The 17745-nt window shown below is 33.1% G+C and overlaps 1 long non-coding RNA gene across 1 annotated transcript in view; it reads right to left on the bottom strand.

Moving 5' to 3' along the window:
• The window catches only part of LOC143043434 (uncharacterized), a 34072-nt gene extending 27100 nt beyond the window's left edge, over positions 1-6972 (bottom strand). The window contains exon 1 of the long non-coding RNA XR_012968384.1: positions 6885-6972. This is a non-coding gene — a long non-coding RNA (uncharacterized LOC143043434). The remainder of the gene's footprint in view (positions 1-6884) is intronic.
• Positions 6973-17745: the final 10773 nt, after the last annotated feature.

A 17745-nucleotide genomic window follows, 5' to 3' on the forward strand; every position in this document is an offset into this window, starting at 1 on the left:
GTGGTATGAAATGTATTTTTTCAATTGTATCTTAAGAAATTAATTCCTATACTTTTGGTTGTTTAAATAAGTCAGTACTATAATAAATGAAAGAAATTGTATTTTTTAATGATTTAAAGGTGATAGAGGATGAGTTTCATTTCATTCTACAATGTAGCCAATATACTTTTTTTTGCATAAAAAATATATAAAACAAGAGGCTGTCACAACGACAGCAAACCGGATTTATTAATATTTATTTGTGTCCTGGCAATGTCACAAGAACCATTACTGATGAATGGTGAAAGTGAAAATCGTCAATATCAAATTTGACCTCCATTTTGTCATCAGTATCAACATACTAAAATTTGAAAAGCTTAGATTGAATGGTTCATGAGTAAATGCAACAACGTGAATGGAAACGCCATTTTACAATCTTTCAAGAACCATAACGCCTGAACGGTAAAAGTCAAAATAGTCATTATTTAACTTGACCTCTATTTTGTCATCAGTAACAACATATTAAAATTTGGGAAGCTTTGGTAGAACAGTTCATGCGTAAATGCACGGACACAACTGGAAACTCCATTTTTCAATCTTTCATTGCACGGACAACATTTGATTGCCGCCCGCCCGCCCGGCCGACCGTCCGGCCGCCCGCTGTACATCCCCAAATCAATAACCGACATTTTTGTCACAAAAATCCGGTTAATAATGTTACTGGTCTATGCCATCATCTATTTAATAAAAAATTTGCATTTGAATGTTAAAGATTGCATAATTGTTGTTATAAATCTATGCAAGAATTTGACTGTTAAACGCAACCAGTAAAAATATTATTTAAATTTGTTTTGCTGTTGTTTTCTTTCTGCATGATAGAGAGAACAAAATCTACATCACATCAGATTTTGAAATTTCAGCAAAAATTGTTAAAAAGTATGGACCAACAGGCGGTATGGGCTTTGCTCATTGTTGAAGGCCGTACAGTGACCTATAGTTGATAATGTCTGTGTCATTTGGTTTATTGTGGAGAGTTGTCTCATTGGCAATCAAACCACATCTTTTTTTTTATATTGAAGCTACTCCTTTACAATTCAATTCTTAAAATCTCACATTCAATACATTTGCAACTCTCCTTACAGTACATACAACATTCATGATCAATAATGTCTCCTTTCTCAAAACCAAACTGACTTAACATACATGTACAGGAACGTAAACATATATCATCATTACAGTATTGCACAATATTATTTTTAATTTCTGGTACATTATTTGATATGTCCCTTTTACAATAAAATAATATTGACCTAGCTGGTCTGCCATCCCTACCAGCACGTCCTATTTCTTGAACAAAATCAGATAAATTTCTGGGAGGCTTTGTATGAATGACACAATCAATAGATGGGGAGTTGAAACCCATACCAATGACAGATGTACAAAATACTAATCTGATTCTTGGAACCTTTTTACCTAAATCTGTTACAATAGTGGCTTTGACTTTTTCGTCTTGTCCACTACACAAAGCACCATACAAACAGTTGTGTAAATTAGAATTTCTAAAAATAAATCTACAATACGCAATTGCACTGCCCATGTATTGATTAGGAATATATACAAGTGTAACAGGAAAATTTTCCTTCTTAACAAATAAATCATCACAGAGAGGCTTATATATATTTTCAAACATTTCAAAAACATCATTTAATGAACCCTTCAGATTTTTTTCAAGATAAATATTTGTTCTGTCAGGACTTTCTTTGACTATACATGGAGTTTTCATACCTAAGGCTTTCACTATATCTTTCTCTTCTTGAAGAGATACTGTTGCACTTAAACCAAGTCTAACTGCGTCTGGCAGAAAAGCTGCTATGTCATGAATATGCTTAAAAGTAGTACGGAATGATTTTCCCCTGAAAAATATGATTTTTTTTCTTCACTTTATATTAATCAATCATATTGTATACATTATGATACTCCTCAAATAGAACACTTAGTTATGATCTTAATTACAGCCGATTGCATTGAGTGTGTAGGCAAATGTAGTATCCTTGGATTATCTTGCTTGCTAGCTGAACCGTGAAGTCACTATTAGTTTAGGTAAACTATCCGCCTTTAAGGGTAGACTAGTCGACAGATAACCAATCTATCTGTCTGTAGAACTAGGCTACCTAGACAGGAGGGTAGTATACCTTACCTTAAAATGACTCCACGGTTCAGCTAACAAGCAAGCTTACCAAAGATATTACCTTTGTCTACACACTCAATGCAATCGGCTTTAAATTCTATGAACATGAGTTAATGAGTCTTGTATATAAGCAAACTTAAAGAGAATCCAAACATTTACAAATACTTGGTCATGTACAGACAAATCATGTTGATTAACTACAGGTGCATTAAAGATGTGCAACAGACCTGGTTTATATTAAAATGGGTTTTTATTTCTATAACATATCAGATCCCCATTATCTTATCAAACACTGATCATCAATGCGTTTTCATTTGAAATTGTTTTTTTTTTAGCATGGATTCTACCTGGTACAAATTTATCATATAAATCAATATTTAATCATTAACAAAGATATTGAAGAGTAATGTCCACTTACCTTTTGATAAAATATTTCTCCTTCTTAACTTACCAACAGTATCATGTAATGCTTTTAAGATATTCAAGACAGGAATTAAATAAACCATGAAGAAAAGGAAAGACAAGAGAAAAATGTTATTGAGATGCTACTTTATAATGAACACATCCCTGATAACATGTAACTTTTGTCAAATTAACTGTAACTTGTAAGAACAACTTCAATCTTCAATTCAGCAACTGTAAAAGAAACTAATAAAAAATTAAATCAAACAATGAAATAAACACATGTACAAAAATATATGTATATGATGTATAGTGTAATAAATAATACAAGACAAACACATCAATGCACAAATTTAAAAGTCTACGTACCATTCATGAACCTTGTGACATTCATCAATTACAACAGCTTTTATTCCAGATTTGAATCTATGCGTGGTAAAGAGAAAGTATAATCATGTAATAAATCCATTATCATATACTATGAAAGAAAGAGAAAGAATAATTCTGATATTGCACAAAGGAAAATACATTAATATGATAAGAAAATCATAATAAACATTGTAATGATAACATATGTGGATGTCTGGTATTATAACTGTGTACATAAATATACACATTTACATGTTTGAAACTCCAGAGACATTTCATGACTAGAATATATTGGTATTTTAAGTTACAGATAAATTATTTGACAGACCGATATATGTTTAACCATTTAGGTACTCATAAAACAATTCCAGAATGCCTAATTCAGTGGTTGCGGTTTGTGTATGTGTTACATATTTGTTTTTCATTCATTTTTTAAACATAGATTAGGCTGTCAGTTTTCTCATTTGAAATGTTTTACATTGTCATTTCAGGGCCTTTTTATAGCTTACAATGCGGTATGGGCTTTGCTCATTATTGAAAGTCAAAGGGTGACCTATAGTTGATAATTTCTGTGTCATTTTGGTATCTTGTGGACAGTTGTCTCATTGACAATCATACCACATCTTCCCTTTTTATATATATATATATATATGATATTTCTCAAATTCTTTAATACCTGTCGCAGTCTAGCAGTTTTCTTCCCTTCATTGTATTAAAAATAGCCTCAGGGTGTGCAAAAATCAAATTGGTATTGTAAATTTCTTCTAAAGGGGTACTTGACTGCATATCTACCATTTCGTCTTCTATACATGTATCAAGGCCTGTGATAATTCTACCCTGTATGTAACATAAATATATATTATAACCTGGCATTTTCATATTAGACCCCTAATCAGTCCTACATTGTAGATCATATTATCAGCTGGAGAGCCAACAGGGTTAAGGCAATTCTTCAAATTTAATAAATAAATATATGTACAAATAAGTTTTCATGGGATACATTTATACTGTATTCAGATGGAAAATTATAGCTAAAAAACTAAGGAAATTGACAACGTCGTCATAGGTTTAATAGCGATTAACAGATTATCATTGGTCATTTCAACTCGATTGCTTTTCTCGCTTTCGCTGTACTGTAATTACATTGGATAAAATATGGTGATCTGTCACCTGTGCATCTTGTTATTAAAATTGATATGGTATTTGCGCCTGACAGTACCTCAATATGTATTTATTTTTCTATTATGCCTTTATTGTATTAAGGTACATGTTGTACATATCTGACTGTGCTCAGATACGTTTGCTATACAAAAATCTAGAGATTTAGCACATAAATACTTTATGTTTATTTGAACACAGTGAATTTAGAACATATAAGGTTCCATATACAACTTATAAGTTTTCTTAATACATGGAAATTATAGATGATGAGTTCTAATGCAATTATTTTGTATCAATGGTTCAGATTGGACCAGTAATCGTACAATTATGCATCACCAGGTAAACTGAATTTACGACAGTAAAACTGCCAAAGGATGTCCACAAAGCTTCAAATACATTGATCTCTTTAAGACTTAAATATTTCTTTTGAGACCAAAATATAGTCAATGAAACATTGAAGAGAAAAAAATGTAAAAATCCAATTTTAGAACAATCATGACAATTACAAGAATGTGTCTATAGTACATAAATGCCCCAATGGCACTATCATTTTCTATGTTTTGAGCACCGTGAAATTGGCATCCGAACTCTTATTTGGCATTAGAATTAGAAAAATCATATCATACATGTAGCCTGATGGTGAACATGTGTACTTAGTTTCAAGTTGATAAGACTCAAGCTTCATCAATAACTACATTGTACCTTGACCAAAACCTTTAACCTGAAGTGACAGATCGATCAAAGGCCAAGCTGTTTACCAATGTTTGGCAGGTTGGGAACAAACCCTCTTTATGGTGATTATACCTGTATAGAGGGGTATTTTTGTTTAGACTGGATTTAATTTTTAGTAATGTGCATATGTTGATGCATATAATGCTAGAGATTATAGCCAATATAACTAGAAAATGCCATTCTGCTCTTATTTGCTTTAAATCCAGTGCAAACCTAAAACAAAAATACCCCTCTATAGAGCGATTATTTTATCCCTTTAAAGAAGGATTATCCCTTTATACAGGTATAATCACCCTACAGGGGTTTGTTCCCAACCTGTTTAGTACAATGTACATTACTTTCTTGTTTTTCATTTAAAAAATCTACTACTGGATACTATCTAATGATGAGGGGGGATAGGACCTTTATCGGGACTCCGGGATCAGGTGTTTTTAAGCTCGGGATTTCGGGATCCGGGAATCCTTTTTTTCGGATTTCGGGATGTCGGGATTTGCTTTATTTAATTTTGGGACCTCAGGATTTCGTTTTTTTAAGTCCGGGATTTCGGGATCAAGACCCCTCCTATCCCCCCTCAATGATCATAGACAGGCTTTTGTCCAAGTTTGATACAAATCTAGGATAGTTTAAGAAAGTTATTTAAATTTAAAAACTGAGTAAAAATATGTACGTTCAAAGGTTATTACTTTCCTATACATTGCTATATGTGGGATTTTACTTTTTTCGTAATGTCAGAGTGATTGAATATTTGAAACATTATGTAGGCCTAACTACAATTTACGGTCACCTTCACCAGTCAGGGGACTTACTTATACAAGTGATTTTCTAAATCACTGATTCAAGTAACATTATTTCCATAAAGGTTGGAAGTTAGAGTTGTCTTTCTTTAATAATCACCTATTTAAGTAGTACAAATTAATCACTAGAAGAAGTGATTTAATATTAGTGTAGCTTTAAATATAGAATACTAATGATCCAGGGACTAATTATGTTTCTAAACTTATCAGAACCAACATCTGTGTTGTCTAGGATGACCAGGTCATTTCAGGTGATGACCTTGTACTGAATCTAGGATAATGACATAAAAATCACTTGTTTAAGTATCAGACCTCAATTTCCTTCCCAAAAATCACTTCTTTAAGTATCATTCTTTTATTAACCCCACTAATTTCAACACCCCCGAACAGTGAAATTTTTATCGCGAATAGTAGAATTTTATTACATACAATCTGAAAGATGAAACCTTGAACTTCACAGGAAAAATACTCCCACTGCTGTGAAAAATCTTTTAAGAAAGTATCAGTTCATTATGTAAAGCCATTATTATAGCATTTTTTCAACTAAAATAGAATTTTCAGGTAAATGATAGCATCAAAGGCATAAACCTTGTTACTTAAAAGAAGCAAAAAGTTCATATTTTTTAATTTTACTAATCATGCTAATTAAAAGATGTTATTTAAACCTATGTGTTTAAAATTTTGAAAAAAACTACAAAATCCCAATTTGTGACAAAACCTCGAATTTGCTACTCAAATAAGTGATTTAAAAATCACTTATTTCAGTAAGTCCCCTGACTGTTCACGTTTAAAATACAAGTTTTGAGTGGTGTTTCTCTCAAACGCTGATACTGTTCCACTTGGATTGATGTAAGTGGAGAAATCACAATAACAGTCCCGCTAAGCATAAGTGGTGCAATTTCATAGATCAAACTTTTCCCATAACCAGTGGGTAAAATTCCAATTATTTCTTTCTTTCCCTTCTGTAACATATCTAATATTTCTAATTGCTTTTGTTTTAAATTAAAACTTTCTTTGTTAAGTACACGAAGGTACGATTTGTAGTCAGCCATCTTTATGAACTAGGTTTTATGTAATCTTGAGCGTTGTAAATCGGTTTGGAGACAAATTCCACACAACGTGTGGCAGAGGTCATATTTAGTGTAGTGATACGAAGTAAGTACGGAACGGATGTGAGCTCTGCGCCGGAGATTGGGGTCCCTGGTGGTAACATTTTTCATAAAGGCTACCTTTTACATTATAAAAAAATATATATATACCTTAAATATCTTGAAAAAATAAGGGTCTGTGTTAAGCAATCCAATCTGTTTTCATAGCAGTCATATATAACTTTGAAGGAATAATATCTGAAAAATAAACAATTTGATAATTTGGTTTGTGACATGTACCCTTAAAACAAATGCTGTAGTGTATAATTTGACAATTTATATCTCAATAAATCTTGTCCTGAATATGCATGATATATGGGCCAGTATGTGAATTAACCAATGATTAGATCAATCATTATTTTAAAATCTTCTACTAGCATTATCCAGATATGTATTACGAGGATTATGTCTCATACTAGATGAGTTCTGATCAAGAGATTAAATGTAAAAAAAAATGTTTTCAAACTTCTTTAAACCTAATTAAAGTATTCTGTTTAATTAAATACTAAATCTTGCTTTAGGCACAAATAATAATAATGTTCACTTTGCTCTGATTATTTCTAGCTAGTACATGTAGTATTAGCTAGTATTAGGATATAAGTAGTTGTAAAAAGAGCACAAGGAGATAGCCAGTAAGTGTTACATAATAAGCAAAATTGGTTCTTAATATTGAATTGAAATGACGAATGTTTATATATATATATGTTTACCTTAAAAAGACATACTAAGGGTGTTTGAAATTGTCTTGTTTTTCCTTTAAATTGCAAATATTCTCCAGCAAGCTTGCAGTAACATATAAATGTATGTATAAGTTTGGTTTCCAAATGTGTGAAACTGCGTGACATTGTAGGTAACACAAATAAATACCCTATTTCTAGACCTGTGTCTCCGATTGCATGATTTTCGTGAATGTAAGATTGTGATTGCATCGATATTTCAACTTCCGGTAAAAAAAGAGTTATCTACCTTTGAAACTCTAGCGGCTTGTAGGGAAAACGGTAGTATTTAATTTTCCCAGCATTAGGTTGGCCTTTTGTGTACCCAAGACAGGGCGTAGGAAGTCAACTTAAGAGCGCTGTGATTGGATGTAAGGGTACAATATATTTTTTATTTATCTATGAATAACTGCAGTGTGTATATTTACAATATAAATTTTGAAACCTATTGAAATATTTTCTAGAGAATTATTCGAAAAGACTTGCAAAATTTCATAAATTTGGTGCAAAATGACGGTGGGCATGGATAACATAAACAAGCTCCGTTGGAAGTTGGTCATGATACTATTTGGCTTTAATTTTTAAAACACAATAATAAAGTACTAACACAACATATAACTGTTTTATCCAGGTTTTTATCTTAAAAAGTGGTAAATTTAGAAAATGTTAATATTGTCGCCTATGGCAGAATAAATAGTACCGTTTTCCCTATACCGAAGATAGCAAGGGAAATCAAAGTCACTCAGACTTCAATTCTTTTATACTATTTTGAAGCTTTTGATTTGTACGTTTGATTTTTATCACAAAGAATAGAAATTTTTCACTGAGAACAATACTGTGTTGAGAAAAATGCTGAGTCATCATAATAGGTCAAATTGATTGGTAATGATATAAAACTTTATTCTAGGATGTCAATACTAACTATATTGTGTAAAATGCACCATATTATAGTTCTTTTGTATTTGATTTCACCTTTCGCAATGATTTTTTCAATTGGAAACACCAGAATTCAAGTCGCGACAAATATTTTTTACTGAAATGTTTGCCTTTTTGCTGCGTAATTCCCTAAATGTATCATTTGGGTATTTCTGTAAACATTATATATTAAAATGGGAAATTGTCTGGTTTAGTTTGTACTGTTTATAGAATTAGGCATTATTTGGTCACATTGGAATCATTTTCAGTGTTAGAATTGTTCATCTAAGAAAAAGAGAGGCCCACTTGAGGCTAAATTTACATAGAATTTATACTCTTCTGTGTAAAGAATTGTTCACATTCTTGATAATTCATGCAGCAAATATTTCAAAAGTGCTTCATTTTGTAGTTTCTTTCTTTTATTATATCAGACATAAATAATTTTTCATTTCCTACTGTTTGAAAGGACTTTTGTTGGAAATTAATACTCCCAAGGGACATAATTCAGCTTTTTCATTGATTAATACAGGCAACAAAGGCAACTTTACAGCTGAGTATTTTGCATATTTAATGTTTAAAGTGTCTAATATCTTTGTTTTCATCATCTCAAGACAGAATAATAGATTTTATAACAAGCTCTGAAATTTTTAACCACAATATGGCATATACTAAAGCATGGAATGGAGATTAGTATGAAAAATCTTGAATTTGTGCATTTGTTGTAAATTTTTGATGAAATGAATACAAATTGAATGGAACTGTCCATTTTATCTGTTTAAATGAAACTATTTATCATACTTTTTAAATAAGATAAGATATGATGGGATACAGGTTGTTTATTAAGGCTTTTCTGAAAGAAGTAGAGAATGAGGTAAACCAGCATGTAGGGGTGGGGACATAAAATGATCTATGTTTCTTTAAGTACTGGAGACATACAAGTATTTATTATAGCCAAGGTTTTCACAGTAACCCAGTATTGCATTAATAATGTCATAAGAATTCTTTATATCTTTATGTCACAGTATAGGGAAAACGGTAGTATTTAATTTTCCCAGCATTAGGTTGGCCTTTTGTGTACCCAAGACAGGGCGTAGGAAGTCAACTTAAGAGCGCTGTGATTGGATGTAAGGGTACAATATATTTTTTATTTATCTATGAATAACTGCAGTGTGTATATTTACAATATAAATTTTGAAACCTATTGAAATATTTTCTAGAGAATTATTCGAAAAGACTTGCAAAATTTCATAAATTTGGTGCAAAATGACGGTGGGCATGGATAACATAAACAAGCTCCGTTGGAAGTTGGTCATGATACTATTTGGCTTTAATTTTTAAAACACAATAATAAAGTACTAACACAACATATAACTGTTTTATCCAGGTTTTTATCTTAAAAAGTGGTAAATTTAGAAAATGTTAATATTGTCGCCTATGGCAGAATAAATAGTACCGTTTTCCCTGTAGAAAGGCTAAGGTCCAACTTGTTTCACAAAGGATTGTCGAACGGCTAACGGTGTACGCCGTATTTTGACTCAAAACAAGTAAACCGGCATATCATCCAACATTAGGAAAATAATAATTCAGCCTTTAAATCTGCATTTTTGCATAATTACATATTTTAAGGAGTTTTATTAAAACATTGACGAAAATATTCATGCTTTAATATTTTTATTATCTTAATTTAATTGTATTTTAGGTTGTCATTGCTTTGTTTTTAAAGAAATTTTCTGTTTCGTAATAGGTTTAGAGATAAATTATTATGTTTTAAAAAAAGAACGTTTTCTCGTCACAATCTTCGAAGTATGAAGATAAATTGCACATAACAATAATATTTTTTCGTTTACTGGTTGTTTTTCAGTATTTGTAACCTTTAGTTTTTCTCACTTACACTCTTTCCGCCATCTTGAAATGAAAATGTGTCGCCTTCGCCTGAGTCCTGAGATAGGCGAGGGCGGCGTAAGCCGTTATTGCGCGCGCATCCAAAATTTTGTGAAACAAGTGAACCGGGCGTTCGCCACCGGCGAAAGGCGTACGCCTTTTTCCGGAAACAAGTAGGACCTAATATATGTCTCTGATTTGCTGTATTGAAAATATATGTCTCTGATTTGCTGTATTGAAAATATATGTCTCTGATTTGCTGTATTGAAAATATATGTCTCTGATTTGCTGTATTGAAAAAATAACACAATAATATACTACTTAATCTAAAAACCAAATCACTACAAGCATGGTCTTTGTCTCATCCTTAAAAGTGTTTTCTATGTTCAAGTGTCAGTGTCAGTATGTAGCCTGTAGGCAGTCGTGCTTCCCAAAAGTATTAAATTGTCTTGATCACACATGCGTTTGACTGAAAACTTATTCGAAATAATTTCTCCCTCAATTTGTTTATTCCGATTTACAGAATAAGGGAGCTACCATTTGATTTTTATGGGGGGGCTAGGATGAAATTTGAAAAAAATAGGCAGGACAGGAGTTTTGAGTAAAAAAAAAAGGCAGGATGCGACACTTTGCCAAAAAAAAAGGCAGGATGACAATTTAGGTAAACAAGTCAGGATAAACTAATAAAAAAAAAAGGCAGGACCGAATAGAGTGAAAAATAAAAAGGCAGGACAGAGATTACAACTAAAAAAAAATCCAGGACAAAATTTTTCATCCTAGCCCCCCCATAAAAATCAAATGGTAGCTCCCTAATGTCAATTTTTTTATTTGAAAGTAAAAAAATAACACTAAATTAATTTTAAATAGTATTTCAGTTTAATTAAGGTTCATCATAAGGAATTGAAAAATATGGCCGTGTTTACACCTCCAAAATTACTATGAGTACAGACAAACTGGTACATCCAGGAAAGTTTTAAGGCATGGCAGGAACTAGATATATAAAAGTTATATGAAGTCTACGTTTCAGAAAATTAAAACCTTACCTGGATTTTGATGTTCATTTTTTTCCAGTCTGCAAAAGATAGCGAAATAAACAAACACCCGAGTTTCATTTGATACGGTCCACTCAGTTACACAGTTTAAACCTGTTAAATCACCTATTGTTTACAGGTGTCTATTGTCCATCTATTGTCCATTTAAATCAATACTACTCACAACATTGATTATATGAGGGGAGCTTCAGGGGCGGATCCAGCCATTTTAAAAGGGGGGGGGGGGGTTCCCAACCCAGAGTAAAGCGGGGTTCCAGCTATATATTTCCATTCAAATGCATTGATCGGCCAAAAAAAGGGGGGGTTCCAACCCCCGGAACCCCCCCCCCCCCCCTCTGGATCCGCGCCTGAGCTTCTCAATCGTTTTCACTACTTAGTTAATTTTTGCACCTTCTGCAGGAACGAAAAAAAATGGATAGCAAAATCTAGAAAAGTTTATAATTTTCTGAAACACAAAATGCATTTAAAATTTATATATCTAGTTCCTGCCATGCCTTAAAACTGTTGCAGGTGTATAGGTTAGTCTGTACCCAGAGTAAAATTTGGAGTGTAAATACGGCCATTTTAGCCAAAAGGTTATGATGAACCTTAATATAAAAATAAAATTGTTTCCCAACCATTCTGAATGTTTTGTAATGGAAACAAACGAAGGCTGATCGCTAAGGTTGATCGCCATATACACCTTGCTCTAATACCTGCAAAATTTTGCCGTTGATGTTATTATCGTAATCACAAAAGCGCGTCAATGTGGAACATACAATTGCCTATTGTAAAACGTTTATGTGATTGGATGTAGACATGACGTCATTCATTGTTTACAAACGTTATTTTTGCACTCGCACTGACATTTCAACAGTTCAACAGTTCACACTTCTCCTGGATTGAACGTAGATCAAGGTATAGTACATTGAATATTTTAAAACTGAGAAAATTGCAGCATAGCTAATTTTAAACATAAAACGTTAGCCAAAGTAGGAGAATAAGCGTGACACAGGGGGTTTCGGGGGTTGGAACACCAAATTATTTTGGACGTTCAATGCATTTATTGACATTTAGTTGGAACCCCCCCTTTTTAGCTCACCTTGCCCACAGGGCCAAGTGAGCTTTTCTCATCACTTGGCGTCCGGCGTCCGTCGTCGTCCTGCGTTAACTTTTACAAAAATCTTCTCCTCTGAAACTACTGGGCCAAATTTCACGAACTTGGCAAAATGGTCAGTTGACCACTTTAGGAGTTAATGCCCTTTATAGTCAATTTTTAACCATTTTTCGTAAATCTTAGTAATCTTTTAGACAAATCTTTTCCTCTGAAACTACTGGGCGAAATTTAACCAAACTTGGCCTTAATCATCATTGGGGTATCTAGTTTAAAAATTGTGTCCGGTGCCCCACCTAACCAACCAAGATGGCTGCCATGGCTAAAAATAGAACATAGGGGTAAAATGTAGTTTTAGGCTTATAACTCAAAAACCAAAGCATTAAGTGCAAATCTGACATGAAGTAAAATTGTTCATCAGGTCACGATCTATCTGCCCTGAAATTTTCAGATGAATCGAACATTCCGTTGTTGGGTTGCTGCCCCTGAAATGGTTATTTTAAGGAAATTTTGCTGTTTTTGGTTATTATCTTGAATATTATTATAGATAGAGATAAACTGTAACAGCAATAATGTTCAGCAAAGTAAGATCTACAAATAAGTCTACATGACCAAAATGATCAGTTGACCACTTTAGGAGTTATTGCCCTTTATAGTCAATTTCTAACCCTTTTTCGTAAATCTTAGTAATCTTTTAGAAAAATCGTCTCCTCTGAAACAACTAGGCCAAATTAAACCAAACTTAGCCATAATCATCATTGGGGTATCTAGTTTTAAAAATGTGTCCGGTAACTCGGCCAACAAACCAAGATGGCCGCCATGGCTAAAAATAGAACATGGGGGTAAAATGCAGGTTTTGGCTTATAACTCAAAAACCAAAGCATTAAGAGCAAATCTGACAGGGAGTAAAATTGTTGATCAGGTCACGATCTATCTGCCCTGGAATTGTCAGATGAATCGGATAATCGGTTGTTAGGTTGCTGCCCTAAAATGGTAATTTTGAGGAAGTTTTGCTGTTTTTTTTTTGTTATTATCTTGAATATCATTATAGATAGAGATAAACTGTAAACAGCAATAATGTTCAGCAAAGTAAGATCTACAAATAAGTCAACATGACCAAAATGGTCAGTTGACCACTTTAGGAGTTATTGCCCTTTATAGTCAATGTTTAACCATTTTTCGTAAATCTTAGTAATCTTTTAGAAAAAACTTTTCCGTTGAAACTACTGGGCGAAATTTAACCAAACTTAGCCCAAATCATCATTGGGGTATCTAGTTGAAAAAAATGTGTCCGGTGCCCCGCCCAACCAACCAAGATGGCTTCCATGGCTAAAAATAGAACATAGGGGTAAAATGCAGTTTTTGGCTTATAACTCAAGAACCAAAGCATTTAGAGCAAATCTGACGTGGATAAAATTGTTCATCAGGTCACGAGCTATCTGCCCTGAAATTTTCAGATGAATCGAACATTCCGTTGTTGGGTTGCTGCCCCTGAAATGGTAATTTTGAGGAAATTTTTGTTGAAGAATTTCAATAACATTTTCCACAGAAAATACTGTTATAGATAGAGACAATTGTAAGCAGCAAGAATGATTAGTAAAGTAAGATCTACAAACACATCACCATCACCAAAACACAATTTGGTCATGAATCCATCTGTGTCCATTGTTTAATATTCACATAGACCAAGGTGAGCGACACAGGCTCTTTAAAGCCTCTAGTCTCTTTATCCAGAATGTTTGGAACCCTCTTTAAAAAAAAATGGGTGGATCCGCCCTTGAACATATGATTGGATAAAGAGAGGTGGGGTACACCCATCGGCGTATCAAGGGGGAGGGGTCCGAAGGTGGGACCCCCTTTTTAACGATAAATGCATAATTTTGAAAATGGAAATTTATTTGGAAACCCTAACTCAAGATTTCGAACCACCTTTTAAAAATGTGGTTCCTATTTTGACTTGATTTCTTTATACCGATACTTCATTTTATTTGGGAAACATTTTGATATATAAGTCCAACATTGTCCCAGGTGCCTATATATATAGTATACAAAATTATTTCATCTCGCCACATTGACTGCTGTGTGTAGGGGGTTGCTGTTAAGTTGTTGCTGTATATGGGCTATTTCAAAAAAAAATGATGCCTTTCCTTTAAACCTTTGTCAGTCTCTTGTATGATACTATATCTGTAATGTTTTTAGGTCAGATAATGTATTATGATTAGTTGGTCCTAACTACCAAAGATAATAGCAGTATGTGCTCTGTTTAAAAAGTATTGTCCAAAATTGTACCTCAAAATGTCAGGAGTGTAACGCTTTTAGTGTGACATTTAGAAGAAAGCATGTGCATTCATTGATGATATAGAATAAATAAGGGCAGATACAATACCAAACAATATCTTTCATCCAACTATTATATCTTGACTATGATTTCTTGTTCAATTCTTCCATATATTTACATTTTTATGAGCCTCATAAAGTAAGTCAAATAAGTTTGTGTAAAAATAAAAATGTTAGTAAAAGTCAATATGCTGCCAGAAAATGTCTTTGTAGGTGAAATAACATATTTCTGTACATCTTGCACGGTTTATTTTTTTTGCTTAGTATCATAGCTTGGCACAGGTGCATCCAGTTGACCCTGAAGTTCTACTACTGGAATATTATGGTTACAATAAGAGGACTACCCAGGTCTGTCAGGAGTGTAACAACTGGGTTAAGATGTATTTTTTTTAGAAACAATGTTGTTATAGTTGTTGTTTTTTCTTGAATTTCAGTGAACATTACCTGTTACAGTTTATCAGTAACAAACATGCCATTATAATGGCCTTCTATGGAACGCCATGACTGTCTTCTAATGTTGATTGTTTAATATGTTCGGTGCTTTATGCATTATGTTCAGTAGTATGTATATTATGTTCAGTAGTTATTACATTATGTTCAGTAGTTATTACATTATGTTCAGTAGTTATTACATTATGTTTAGTAGTTTTTACATTATATTCGGTGCTTTGGTTATTATGTTCAGTAGTTTCATTATTATATGCAGTGGTATTTAAATTATGTTCGGTACTTCTGACGTTATATTCAGTACATTTTTCATTATGTTCAGTACTTTCGACATTATGTTCAGTAGATTCAATATTATTTGCAGTACATTATGTAATACCTTCAGTAGTCCCGCTTTCTTTATATTCAGTAGATTATTCATTATGTTCAGTAAAAGCATCTGTATTATATTCGGTTCGTTCAACTTTATGTTCAGTGGTTGTATCATTATGATGATGTAGTAAAAGTCGGGAAGTCAATAACGGAAATTGTCGGAAAAAAACGAACGCGGATATTTTTGACGGACGTTTTATTCATGAACACCTTTACGTGATTAAATGAAAATGAAAGAAATGGAAGCAGTTTTAAATCGGTGTGGTTTACGTTTCCAAGTTGGCATTTTTCACCAGGAAAAATAACTCCTGACTTAATTTGTAAGTTGTCGCTACAAGATTTCGCATATTTAGGTATGAACGACAGGAGAAAAATAATCGAATTAAGAATTATAGTTTGTGTTCATTTCAGCAGCAATATTTTGACTAAGATAGCTCGAACAAATGCCTAACGGATAACTTTTTTTCAATTCGTTCATGTCCGCTGGACGTCCGTTCTTATATGTTAGACGTCCGTCCATATCCGTTGCATGTCAGTTTAGCGTACGTTTAATCCGTCGACGTCCGTTCTGTCTGGTGGAAAATTTTGAGCATGTTCAAAACTTTGAACTAACGTCCATTGGATGAAATGTCCGTTGAACGTCCTGTAGGCGTCTGTTTTGTACAGTACTCGTCCGTTTCACTTCCGTTTTGTATCCGTAACGTGTCCTTTATACATCCGTTTGAGGTCTGGCAGATAAATTCAACAACGGACTTCTAACGGACGTCTAACGGATAAAACGGATGTTGAACGAATGTGAAACGGACTTCTACCGGACGTATAACGGATAAAATGGATGATGAACGGATCTGAAACGGATAAATGCCAATTGATAATTTCGTGTCAGGATTGTCAATTATGGGTACGTCAGATTTCTTGAGGTTCGTGAATTCTTATTATTCATAATCGATCTTAGAGTAAGGCGTTCTCCGGCGCAGAGATCACATATCCGTTCCGTTCAATACTTTGTAACACTACACTCAATATGACCTCTGCCATACATTTTTTTGCGTACTTTTTTGTTCCCAATCTCTAATCAAAATCTACATTACTGTTTATTTAATTAAGATACTTTTTATGGGAAAAAACATAGAAATTCTCATGTTTACGAAGATAAGTTATCAAACGGAAAATTTTGCTATGTTTAATAACTTATACTTAAAGTTGCATTTCCGTTAGAGATTAAATGTCTTTCGTAAACACAGCTGGTTGTGAAGGGACTATTTTGTTACCGTTATTACCATCTTTTACTATTTCACATTAATTTTATATTAATTTCTACCTATAATTGCAATTACTATTATGTTCTGTAATGCTTGTAATTGTACAGATTCCCGAAGACATCATTTTAAATTTTGACCCTGCCACGTTGTTTTTTTTTTGTCGCCGAAAAAACAACATGGTGCTTGTCATGGTGAAGTTTGATGTAACCCCATGTTTTCTGACATGAGCCCAACCTGAAGAAGATGGAGCAAAGGCAACATGTATTATACAGAAAATGTAAATCAATATAAGCCATTTGATAAGCAGAATACTTATTGGCAGGGCTTATTTTTACCAACTTAGCATCAGTTATCAAATAATGGGGGGGGGGGGGGGGGGTAAAAGTATACAGACAACACAGTATTTATAACAACAATAATTGTTCACCTGTATAAAAACCACCCTGCTAGCCACTAATAGGTCTTAAAAAAAATACCCCACATCCATAAGTGCATGACTTCAGCTGGCCTCTACATGTACATGTATGTAAATAATATCTGTATTTCTGTTGATACATTTGTAAATCAAGATATATGTAGGTTGTCACTTACTTTAAAAGTAAACAATTTTTATTCTTTGATATAACTTTAATATCCACATTCATACCTACACAATTTAGTCCTTATAACTACGATGTCTTGCAAGTATATTTTTTTTTTTTTTCTGACAGGATGAAGATGTTTTTTAATAATCATTTTGACTACTTTCAATACCCATAGATTTATTTTAACATCAGCTAGTGTACCCACACTTATGAAAATTTCTGGATCTGCCACTGATTATCATATTTGTACTTAAAGTCTACCATGTTGTACAGTTTGTCCAAAAAGAGTCTTCAACAATTTTTTCCAATTAAG

The sequence above is a fragment of the Mytilus galloprovincialis genome, chromosome 8 (assembly GCF_965363235.1).
Source record: "Mytilus galloprovincialis chromosome 8, xbMytGall1.hap1.1, whole genome shotgun sequence".
Lineage (NCBI taxonomy): Eukaryota > Metazoa > Mollusca > Bivalvia > Mytilida > Mytilidae > Mytilus > Mytilus galloprovincialis.